Here is an 11,837-nt window from a genome sequence, read left to right on the forward strand (position 1 = left end):
CAGAGATTTAACCCTTTCTGGGCTTCCCTTGTGGCTCAGTAAAGAATCCGCCTGCCATGTGGGAGACCTGGGTTCGATCCCTGGGTTGGAAAGATCCCCTGGAGAAGGGAAAGGCTACCCACTCTAGTATTCTGGCCTGGAGAATTCCATGGACTGTATAGTCTGTGGGGTCTCAGAGTCGGACACGACTGAGTGACTTTCTCTTCACTTTAACCCTTTCTATTGTGAAACTCACACACTTGGAGCCCCCCAGTTTCCAAGACTCAGTTTTCTTGAGATTTGCCTTTTGGGGGAAAAAGGCAAAAAGAGAGAGCCAGCAGGTCTCTGGGTCCTTTCTAGAGTAACCAAGCTTGGGAGGGAGAATTCCTGTTCACCCCCTTCCTAAGCACAAACTTTTGGGCTACAAGTGAAACAGAAGTCGATTTAATTTAAACTTCAGGGCCCCTCCCAAGGCCATGGAGCGAGTCAAGTCATATGCTCATGTATTTTTATAAAATGTGCACAAGAGATATTTTAGTCACAGCTGGACACCTGAAATGTGAAATACCAACAGTTAGTCCAAGAGGTGTGCCAGGTAATTAGTTAATACAAATACATTTTCTGATGTTTGTGGTATTTTTCACTTTTTGAAATTTGTGATTTATCATGACTTTTTTTCTTAGTCTAAATAAATGTTCACTTTGGGTATACATTTTATACCTATAATCCTATACCTCTTTTTTTTAAATTTTATTTATATATTTGGCTGCACCACATGGCATGTGGGATCTTAGTTCCCCCACCAAGTATCGAACCTGTACCCCCTGCAGTGGAAGCACAGATTTCTTTCTTTCTTTTTTAAAACTATATATTTATTTATTTCGTTGCACTGGGTCTTGGTTGCTGCATGCAGGCTTTCTCTAGCTGTGGCGAGGAGTGGCTGCTCTCTATCTGGTGCGCAGGCTTCTCACTGTGGTGGCTTCTCTTGTTGCGGAGCACAGGCTCTACGACACACAGGCTTCGGCAGTTGTAGCACACAGGCCCAGTTGCTCTGAGGCATGTGAGATTTTAATTCCCGAACCAGGGATCACACCTGTGTCCCCTGCACTGGCAGGTGGATTCCTATCCACTGTGCCACTAGAAGAGCCCAGAAGCATAGATTTCTAACCCCTTGACCACCAGGGAATTCCACTATATTTCTTTTCTTAAAGAGGGCGTCCTAAATTGTAAAAGCTCAATGTCCAATAAGACCCGCCTCTGCCCGAGTGGGTTTCCAGAGGCTGACTACTGACTCCAGACCCTAACTGATTCTGGAGTTAAGAACTGATTCCTCCTGATCAGTTCTTAGAAGGATCTAACTGATCCTTCCTCGCCCTTTGATCAGTCTCCCCTATGCTGTGGTCCACATCCACCTGGGTGGATGACTCATGGTTAATAGGATTGCCAAGGGGATAGGGCTACATGAAAAGTCAGAGATAATTAGTAGTGAAATGGTTTTTTTTTTTTAACTTTTTATTTTGAGATTGTTTCAGATTCATAGAAAAGTTGCAAGAAGAATCAAAGCCTTCCTATACGCGCTTCACCCAGATTTCCCAGCTGTTAAAAATTTACCTCATTTGTTATCATTCTTTTTCCCTTCCCTGTCTTTCTATATACACTTGGCTACTTCCGAGTAAATTGCACATATAATGCTCCTTTTCCCCTAAATATGTCAAAGTGTGCTTCCTAGACATACAAGGACATCCTCAAACATAATCATAATACTGTTATCAAAGTCAAGATGACACACTGAAACCTACAGACTTTACTCTGGTTTTTACCAGTTGTCCTGCTAAGGGTCTAATAATGTCATTTCTTGTCCAGACTCAGTCCAGGATCACTCGATCACTCATGCCATTAAGTTCTCACATCTCTATCTTTTTTTTCATATCTCTCTCTTTTTAATCTGGAATAGTTCCTTGGCTTTTATCTTTTGTGACACGACATTTAAAAAAATAATAGGCCTATTATTTTGTAGAATATCCTTCAACTAGAGTTTATCTGATGTTTCCTCCTGATTAGATTGAAATTTTGCATTTTTGGCAGAATTATCACAAATGTTGATGTATCTTCTCAATACCCCATATCAGGAGATAAGTAATAATATGAACCATTGTATGCTGAAGCTGAAACGCCAATAGTTTGACCACGTGATGCAAAACTCATTTGAAAAGACCCTGATGCTGGGAAACATTTGAAGGCGGGAGGAGAAGGGGACGACCGAGGATGAGGTGGTTGGATGGCATCACCAACTCAATGGACACGAGTCTGAGTAAACTCCAGGAGTTGGCGATGGACAGGGAGGCCTGGCGTGCTGCAGTCCATAGAGTCAAAAATAGTCGGACACAACTGAACAACTGAACTGGACTGGAACTGGATTGTGTTGAACTTGAATCACTTGGTTGAGGTGCCACTTTTCTCCACTGTCAAGTTGCTATTTTTTCTCTTTGTAAACAATAAATATCACCACACATTATGATGACGTGGGTCCTGTTTCTCATGAACTTTCATCATAGTTTTAGTTTCACAGTTTTAGTATCCACTGTTAATCCTTGCCTAAATCAACTGTTATTTGGATGGTTACCAAGTGTGATTTTCTAATTACGCTATCTTTCTACATTTGTTAGAAGAGTTTACCCTTCTCCATTTGTTCATTCGTTTTATCTTTTTAATATTTATTTTTATTTATTCGGCTGCCCTGGCTCTTACTTGTGGCATGCAGGATCTTTAGTTGGGGCATGCCTGCTCTTAGTTGTCAAACCTAGGCCCCCTGCACCCGGAGTGCAGAGTCTTACCCACTGGACTACCAGGGAAGTCCCTGTTCATTTGTATATCAGAATGAATTCATGGATTTCTTTTATACTCAATTACCAACCGTTGTTCTGATGCTTAAATTGCCCCCAGTTTGGCCAGTGGGACCCACTTCAAACTGGTGTCTTCATTGCGCTTTGAGTTCTTCTTGCTTTCTGGTAAAGCAAGCGGTTCCAGACTCACCTGTCCCAGGCTCACCTGTCCTTCCCCAGCCCAGCCTGAGATCAGCCATTTCTTCAAGGAGCCAAGTATGTTAGAAACAGAAAGTGTTATGCAGAGTCCGGCTCCTATTAGTCTAGGGCTTTCAGTTTATAAAGTCTGTTGCTGCTGCCAAGTCGCTTCAGTCGTGTCCAACTCTTCACGCCCCATGGACTGTAGCCTACCAGGCTTCTCCGTCCATGGGATTTTCCAGGTAAGAGTACTGGAGTGAGTTGCCATTGCCTTCTCCGTTATAAAGTCTAACATCTCCTATTTACTAAAAAGCCTCAGGCTTAGAAAGAGGTGAGTTTGAGTGTGCAAACTGCTTACTGGCTTTGTAAGCAGTTTAGATGATACACAATGGCAGCAATGATGCCTACCCTCAGAGTTGTTGTGAGGATATAAACTCCAGAAGGGCAAGAACCATTGTCTGCTTTTGACCGCAGCGTCTCCAACAGGGGCCTGAGGACAATGGGAGCTCCGTAATAGCCTTATTTTCTTTTTATTTTATTTACTTATTTATCTTTGGCTGCCCTGGGTCTTCGTTGTGGCACACAAACTCTTTGTTGTACACGGGCTTTCTCTAGTTGCTGTGAGCCGGGGCTATTCTCTAGCTGCGGTGCTTCTCATTGTGGTGGCTTCTATTGTTGTGGAGCCTGGCCTCCAGAGCTTGGGCTCAGTAGCTGTGGAGCACAGGCTTGGCTGGCTCGAGGCCTGTGGGATCTTAGTTCCCCCACCAAGGAGCCAACCCGTGTCCCCTGCATTGGCAGGTGGATCCTTAACAACTTGACCACTAGGGAATTTTCTGCACTATTCCTGAAGGATGGAATGACCTGAGATGCGAGGTGTGAAGTGTTAGCCTTGTGTCTGGTGCACACACGCAGCTTGCAGTCAGGGGTGGCCGCTCTTCTCTGTTTTGTGGATACGTCTATATGCTCAGAGTTAGAGCTAATTGTCAGGGGGGCACTGGTGATGGGCCAGCTAGAGGCCTCTGCCCCTCGCAGAGGAAGGAAGGATTTGGATTGAACAGATAAAAACAAAGACAAACACATACTGGCCTAAGTGTGCTTGTTAGGAGGCCACAGACAGGCAGTCAAGTCCAGAGGAAGCAGCAGCTGGAAATCAGTCAGAGGTTCTGCATGGCGGGTGGCCAGGCTGGACCCCCGGCGGGTGGAGGGTGAGGTGTGGGCGTGGGCAGATAAGAGGTAGGGTGAACTGATTGAGGCAGACTTCTGGGGACAGGAAGGAGTTTTGTGCTAGACTTGGGCAGACAAGTGGATGAGGCTGTACTTCAGAGGCCCCGCCTGAGACGCCCGATCTCGAGCAAGACACAGAGCCCACGTTGTGGGGGCCTCCTTGACTCAGGGGGAGCCCAGGACACAGCCATCAAGGAACCCCTAGGCCTCTGGGGGAGACCCAGACCCTGTTGTTGGGGATCTCATACCTTGACCTTCTCACCACCAACCTTGCCCCCTCCTCCTGGTTCTGCTCCCTGCTCCCCTCCAAATGTGGTTGGACTTTTAGCCCCTTGCTGTGTCTCCCATCTGTCCAGGAAGCCTAAGGATCTTGCAGCAGGCTTCATTTCTTAAAAGCCCCTCCTTTATTCAAGCCTCTGAGCGTTTCCTGGAAACGGCGTGGTGGTGAGAGTCAGCTTCTAAGTGGCCACCAGTCTCTCCACCAAGGTTATTTTGGAAGGTGACACCTTCCCCCGGCTTACCACAGTACCCTTCCAGAGCACCCCCGGTTGCTATGACAGCTGACAAAGGGAAACCACAAGACCAGAAGTTGAGCCAGTCTGCTTAGGAGGAGGCAGGGACAGAGTGTGGTGGGGAACAAGGTCCCTGCTTGGCACACCCATGCGGGCACAAAGTAAGGGTTGCAGGGCCAGCAGGTTTTGATGCTGCAGAAGCAGCCAGTTTGCCGTAGAAGCTTCTGTCCAGGAGTTGATCTTTAAGGGGCTCTAAGTAGCAGGTTCTATGATTAGAACTCTTTTTCCATTGCACCCATTTTGAGGTGTGGAAACTAAGGAAGTGGCTTAAAGAAGCTCCAACAGCAAGTGAGTGACAGATCTCACCCAGATCTCTCAGTTCTGTCCTGCGTACTCTTCCCACAATCCCAATTACCTACCCTTGGCCAGGAATTCACGGAATCCAGAACTTCCTAAACTGTTTCCTGAGACTTCATGGAATATTCTGACAAAATTGAGGCTAGTGATATTTATTTCTTTTCAAATGCATTGGAAAAGTAGGTGCATAATAGAAACTAAACACGTTTCTATGACGGGTCTTGTTGTGACGCACGTATCGCCTTTAACAAATGGTGTGCCATTCCCAAGGGTGATGTGTGCCCCAACCATCATGGCCGAAATCCTTCACCACATTCTCTCTGAGGCCACACTTCCCGTGGGTGGCTTTCAGGCAGAGACTGAGTCGACAAGCACAGGAAGGCAAGGGCATCCTGGGAGGCAAAGGAGTTTGTGATGGGCAATTTTGTTTTGGTTTTTGGTCATGCATCTTGTGGGATCTTTGTGCCCCAACCTGGGATCGAACCTATGCCCCTTGCAGTGAAAGCACAGAGTCTTAACCCCTGGACCACCAGGGAAGTCCCTGTGATGGGCACTTTGGGATCGAGGACTCCCCAGTGGTTCTGCTGAAACCTTCCTAGAACTGCACCACAGTCTGCACTGCTTCCTTCCTTCCTCTGTCTTCCATGGGGCTTTCACCTGCACTGTGGTCTGCCAGCTCTCCCAGCTTCCTCCGGCTCCTTGCCCATTTTCCCTCACAGGTATTTTCCCCAATAAATCAGTCCCACGTCTAATCCCCTCTTGACGCTGGCTTCTCAGAGGACCTGAATTAACACATCAAGAATTCCTCCAAGGTTCACGAACTAGTCTCCAATGCGCATATGCATTGTTTCAACAAATCTTTCTCCACTTTCATAGGAATGTATTCACCAACCACATGTTCAACTGCGGTCAAGTGATTTGATCATTTTACTATGCTTTGCAGCTTGTAATTTCAGCGTGTGACTGTGATACTCAATGCTGGTTGTCTATTCAAAATAGGAGTCAATTTTTGGATCATTTCTTATAGCAGTTAATTTGTGACACCTTTGATGGTTTGTGAGAGACTGGGCTGTCTCCTTTAACCTGCAGGTCATCACCTCCTGGCAGTGGTCTGCTAACATACCTTTACTTTGTAAGTGTTCCATAGTAAACTTTGGGAAGAGCCACCAGGACCCATCTTGAATGTGCATACCTTCTCAACTGCTGATGCTGCTCAGGGCAATGGGCTTTAGACAGCTCCTTCTGGCTGAGGACCGAGCAGAGTCTGGTATTGCCATAATCCACAGAGAACAGTCCCAGAATAAAGGAGGACCCTCAGTTCTGTAAGACACCTCGTGCTGACACCTTTGGTTTCCTTTGATGTGTTGTGTGTGTGTGCTCAGTCACTCGGTTGTGTCCGATTCTTTGTGACCCCATGGACTGTAGCCCACCAGGCTCCTCTGTCCGTGGAATTTTCCAGGCAAGAATACTGGAGTGGGCTCCCATTTCCTACTCCAGGGGATCTTTCCAATTCAGGGATCGAATCCATGTTTCTTGTGTCTCCAGCATTGGCGGGCAGGTTCTTAACCACTGTACCACCTGGGAAGCCTCTGATGTGTTGTTAAGAGTGACCAAATCTAGAGGAGATACTATCCTTGGGTTCCTTGAGGGTTTTGATCAAGATGAGGGAAATATTTTTAGTTAAAATGTATTTACTATGAATGGTGTCTTTACTTTCTCTCATATGCTTTCCAAAGTATTTTTACAAATGGCTCATTTAATTTTTTTTTTACTTTTACTTTTTTTTTTTTTTTGGCCATGCAGCATGTGGGATCTTAGTTCCCCAGCCAGGGATCAAACCCACATCCCCTGCAATGGAACCACATCGTCTTAACCACTGGGCCACCAGGGAAAGTGAAGTCACTCAGTCGTGCCCGACTCTTTGCAACCCCATGGATAGTAGCCTGCACCAAGCTCCTCCGTCCATGGGATTTTCAAGGCAAGAGTACTGGAGTGGGTTGCCATTTCCTTCTCCAGGGAATCTTCCCAACCCAGGGATCGAACCCAGGTCTCTCACATTGTACACAGATGCTTTACCATCTGAGCCACCAGGGAAGTCCCCTGCAGTTTGCTCATTTCACTTTTTTTTCAATATATGTATACAGATTTATTTACTTATTTGCTTTTTGGTCTTCTGTGCTACATGAGCTTATCTCTAGTTGCCATCATTGGGGGCAACTCTTTGCTGCAGAGCTCGGGCTTCTCATTGTGGAGCACGGGCTCTCGGGCTCATGGGCTTTGATTGTTGCAGCTCTAGGGCTAAGTGGTTTCGGTCCCTGAGCTCCAGAGCACAGGCTCAAAAGTTGTGGCACACGGGCTTAGTTATTCCATGGCATGTGGGTTCTTCCAGATCAGGGCTCGAACCCATGTCTCCTGCATTTGCAGGAGGATTCTTTACCACTGAGCCACCAGGGAAGACCTGCTCATTTAGTTTTTAAAGTGATTCTGTGATTCTTCGAGCACAGGCTCTGGGGTGGGGTCTGGGTTCAAATTCTAGCTTGTTTTGTGACCTTGAGCAAATCATTTAAAATCTCTGAGCCTTATTTCCTTTTCTGTGTAATAAAACTGCCACCTCCTCTGACAGGATGAAGTGAGGTCATGGAGATGTTGTGGTTGCCTGGGCAGGGGGTTGCATCAGAGAAGGTCTGATTGGCTAAACTGGGGGTCTGAGGAGCCACAAAGCAGGTTGAGTCATTAGTGATGTGGTGAGATTGCCTTTCCTGGTCCAGGAAGAAGAAAAACTCCCCGCTCACTTTCCCGCAACACTTTCTCTGTCCCTTAAAGGCCTTCAGCATTATCCCTTATTGGAGTCTTTTCTACCCAGCCTGGGAGATTTGGGGTGGCCAGAAGTAGGTGTTAAGTCTGCTGAGGTTCAGACATTAGGGGTTAGCATGGATCCCTCAGGCCCATGTGTGTGGGGACTGAGGAGTCCTCAGGAGGATGAAATGCCCATGATGTTGAGCGAGAGTCACGGGGTCGGGCTGCTCAGCGGCCCCACTTGTCAGAGTCGAAGGAGCTGCCGCCATGGAGGGCTCTGGTGAACGGGAGAGTGCCGTTTCAGCTCCTTCACCCTCTGCTGACAAAGCGGGACCGGGGGCGTGAGCAGGACACCCTTTTCATCGCTGAGAACAGAACATGTTGTAGGTGTGACTTGCTGGCCCAGCACTGGGGGAGCCCCACGAGAGGCAACACCCTTGGCTTCCACACCCTTGACTTGCCAACCCTTGTCTTCCCATGGAGGCAGATGATGACATGCTGGGGAGCCCACAGAGCCATCCCTCGAACCTCTCAGAAAAACCCTCCTGACATCTGCGTTCATCCAACTCTTTCTCTGGGCGAGGTGCTGGGTTAAGCACTTTCCAGGCACGCTTTGCTACGGTCTCCATAACAACTCCACGTCTGTTCCAAGTCCTATTTTGTAAGGGAGATAAGGAAACAAACAGACACGTCACGGAATTTGCTCAAGATGCAAGCTAGAGAGGCAGAGGGATTTGAACCTAGTCTGGTTGACTTTAGGGCCATGGGCTATGAACCAAAATACTCAACTGATACAGGAGAACTAATTGAGGACGATTTCAAGGCTGGGTTGCAGTGAAATAGTTGCTATTAACATGCCCCCATTTATTCCCAATAAATGGGGTAGGCTTGGTGTTTGGGTTCCATGTACAACCCAGCTTTGCTAGGCACCTACCTGGCATTATGTAAGGGTCTGTTGTGTGAGAGCTATGGCAACAAGAGAAGCTCTGTGCCAGAACCGTGGGCCTTCCTGGTACCTAAATCCCTAGACTCTGGGGTAGGAGGAAGCTACTTGGCCTTGGCAGTGCCTCCCGGCCAGGGCTCTGAGGTCCTCCTGGCTCCCAGCATGAACACAGCATCACAGCATCACACCTGGCCTACATCCTTTGCTCTTTGCAGATGACCAAAGATGGTAAAAAAGCTCAACAGATTGGTTTATGATTCAGCTCTACCACTTACTGGCTGTATGGCCTCAAACAATTCAAAGGTGAATTAACCTTTCTGAGCTCAGTTTTTTAATCTGTTAAATAGGGGGAAGACTATCCACCTCATAAGGCTGTGGTGAGAAATACATGAGGAAACAGATGTCAAGCACCCTGATGCTGGAAAAGATTGACGGCAAAAGGAGCAGGGGGTGGCAGAGGATGAGATGGTCAGATAGCATCACTGACTCAATGGACATGAATTTGAGCAAACTCTGGGAGATGGTGGAGGACAGAGGAGCCTGGTGTGCTGAAATCCACGGAGGTCACAAAGAGTAGGACATGACTTAGAGACTGAACAACAACTGAACTTCCTAAAAACGGCAACCCACTTCAGTATTTTTGCCTGTAGAATTCCATGAACAGAGGAGCCTAGAGGGCTATGGTCCATGGGTTTGCAAAGAGTCGGACACGGCTGAAGCAACCGAGCACAACAGAAAAGTTCTAATTTTCCTCCTCCTCTTCATCACTGTTACTATTACTATACCATCTCCATTCTCAGGACCAGGATCTTTCTCTACATTTTGATTCTAGGTCCCCTCTCCAGATGTGAAGGTCGAGACACCCAGCTCAGCTGAGCACCGCAGCTAGCCCTGTCGGTCCTTGGAGGGCAGAGCTGCCCTTAGGGGAGCAGGTTAGAGCCAGGTCTCAGAGCCAGGAGACCTGAGTTCTCCTCTCAGCAAGGCCACCAATTTGCCATAGGACCGCGGGTCAATCACTTTTTCTCTCTAAAGATCAGTTTCCCCACTTCTCCAGTTCTTGAGGATGCAGCCCGGCAGGGTCTTCGGCTCCATACCTAGTGTGGGAGGCGACAGATGTCATGGTGATGTTTGAGCAGATGAGAGCGAACGCGGAGAAGTGACTCGAGGGGATGGACAGGTACAATCCTGAGAACCTGGCCACCCTGGACCACTGTGTGGAGACGCAGGCCAAGGAGAATATTTATGATCTGAAGCCAACCTGGCTGTGCTGAAGCTGTACCCAGCCTTTCTCCAGACCACGGTCACTGCCCAGATCCTGCTAAAGGCCCTCACCAACCTGCCCCACACCGATTTCATGCTGTGCAAGTGCAGCAGGAAGAATGGCCCACCCAGCAGATTTTGTCCCTCAGAGACCTGCTGGGGACCTGCCACTTCCAGTCCTTCTGGTAAGCCCTGGATAAAAACATGGATCTCTTGGAAGGTATAACCGGCTTCGATGACTCTGTCCAAAATCTGCCATGTCGTGGGCATCACTTATCAGCACATCAATCTCTGGCTGCTGGCCGAGATGCTAGGGGATCTGACAGGCAGCAAGCTAAAGATGTGAATGAGCAGTATGGCTGGAGTCCCAACAAGTTAGACAAGATCTCCATCTGTAGCCAGGAAGAGAGCATTAAGCCCAAGAATGTCATGGAGAAGATAGACTGACAGGGTGTCCAGCATCATGGCTTCCTCCAAGTAACTTTGCAGGTGTTTAATAAAGATTTGTTGGCTTCTCAAAAAAAAAAAAAGAAAAAACCCATCACGAACTGTTTCCCCATGGGTAAGTAGGGAGAGTTGTACCTGCCCAGCTCACCTCACTGGGCTGTTGTGAAACTAACACAGGGCTATGAGAGCCTCTGTGAGGGGTAGGGCCCTGTGCAGAGTGACTGGGTTTCTTGGAAGAAAAACAAGGGATGCAGGAACCCAGAGGAGCCAAGTGATCTGCCTCTGATCACAATTCTTCCTCTTCTTTGCCTGTTTCATTCATTCATTCAACATATATGGATCAAGCACCTACTATGTACCAGGGAGTCTTTTAGGTCCTGGGGACACAGCAGTGAACAAAACCAAAATCTTTGCCTTCATGGTACTTCCATTCTAATGGTTGGAGAGACACAGACACTAAATGAAGTTGGACGAGGCCCCACCTCCTCCAGGAAACTTCCCCTGACAACTTGGTCCCCACCTCCTGGGTTAGGCATTCCCCTCTGGACACCCCTAGTCCAGTGATCACACTGGACAATGATATCCGACACGTCTGTTTTATCACAACCCGTGGTCCTCTTGAGGACAGGGACCTTGACTCGTGTTTTCTATCCTTGGCACCAAGCACAGGGCTTGGCATCTGGTTAAGACTCAAGACACTTTTGTTCAACAAACAAAGGAATGAAACAAATGGAGTGATTTACACCCTAGGCTTCTAGTTGTTGACTCATTCAACAGGTTTTGTCAGGCAGCCTCCATGGGCAGGTGTGGATGGGTGTGGTTGCGAATAAAGAGATAAAAAGTTTCTGTCTCTTGCCCTGAAGGATGGTATAATGTGAAAGGCAGGAGAGAGGCCAGGAGGAGGGAATGACCACCTACTGAACAGGAGCCCCAGTACATGCTTACCTCTCGAGCAAAGTAGGTATTAGTAACTTTTCACAGGTTAAGAAAGAGGTTCATAGAGACCCAATAACATGCAAGAACAGTGGGGCTGATGTAGGTTTGAGGTCAGCCCAGGCCTACTTTCCCACTGTAATCAGGACACAAGGCAGGATTTGCTCTGACCCCGAGGGGCAGTCTGCATAAAACGAGGGCTGCAGACCCTCAGAGGTGGGAGAGGTTGCTGAACTGAGGTCCGTCTTAGAGGAGGAAGCTGCCCACTGTACCTTAAAGGTGGGCATTTGGCGGGATGGGGACTGGCAGTGTGGGGGTGTACTCTCTGAAGGTGTGAAAGTCCTAGGGCCCTGGGAAGATGTCCTT

General features: G+C 47.9%; 1 pseudogene; it reads left to right on the forward strand.

The window, feature by feature from the left end:
- Positions 1–9,949: 9,949 nt before the first annotated feature.
- On the forward strand, positions 9,950–10,572 carry LOC784265 (eukaryotic translation initiation factor 3 subunit K-like; annotated as a pseudogene).
- The last annotated feature ends 1,265 nt before the right edge of the window (positions 10,573–11,837 follow it).

The sequence above is a fragment of the Bos taurus genome, chromosome 2 (genome assembly GCF_002263795.3).
Source record: "Bos taurus isolate L1 Dominette 01449 registration number 42190680 breed Hereford chromosome 2, ARS-UCD2.0, whole genome shotgun sequence".
Lineage (NCBI taxonomy): Eukaryota > Metazoa > Chordata > Mammalia > Artiodactyla > Bovidae > Bos > Bos taurus.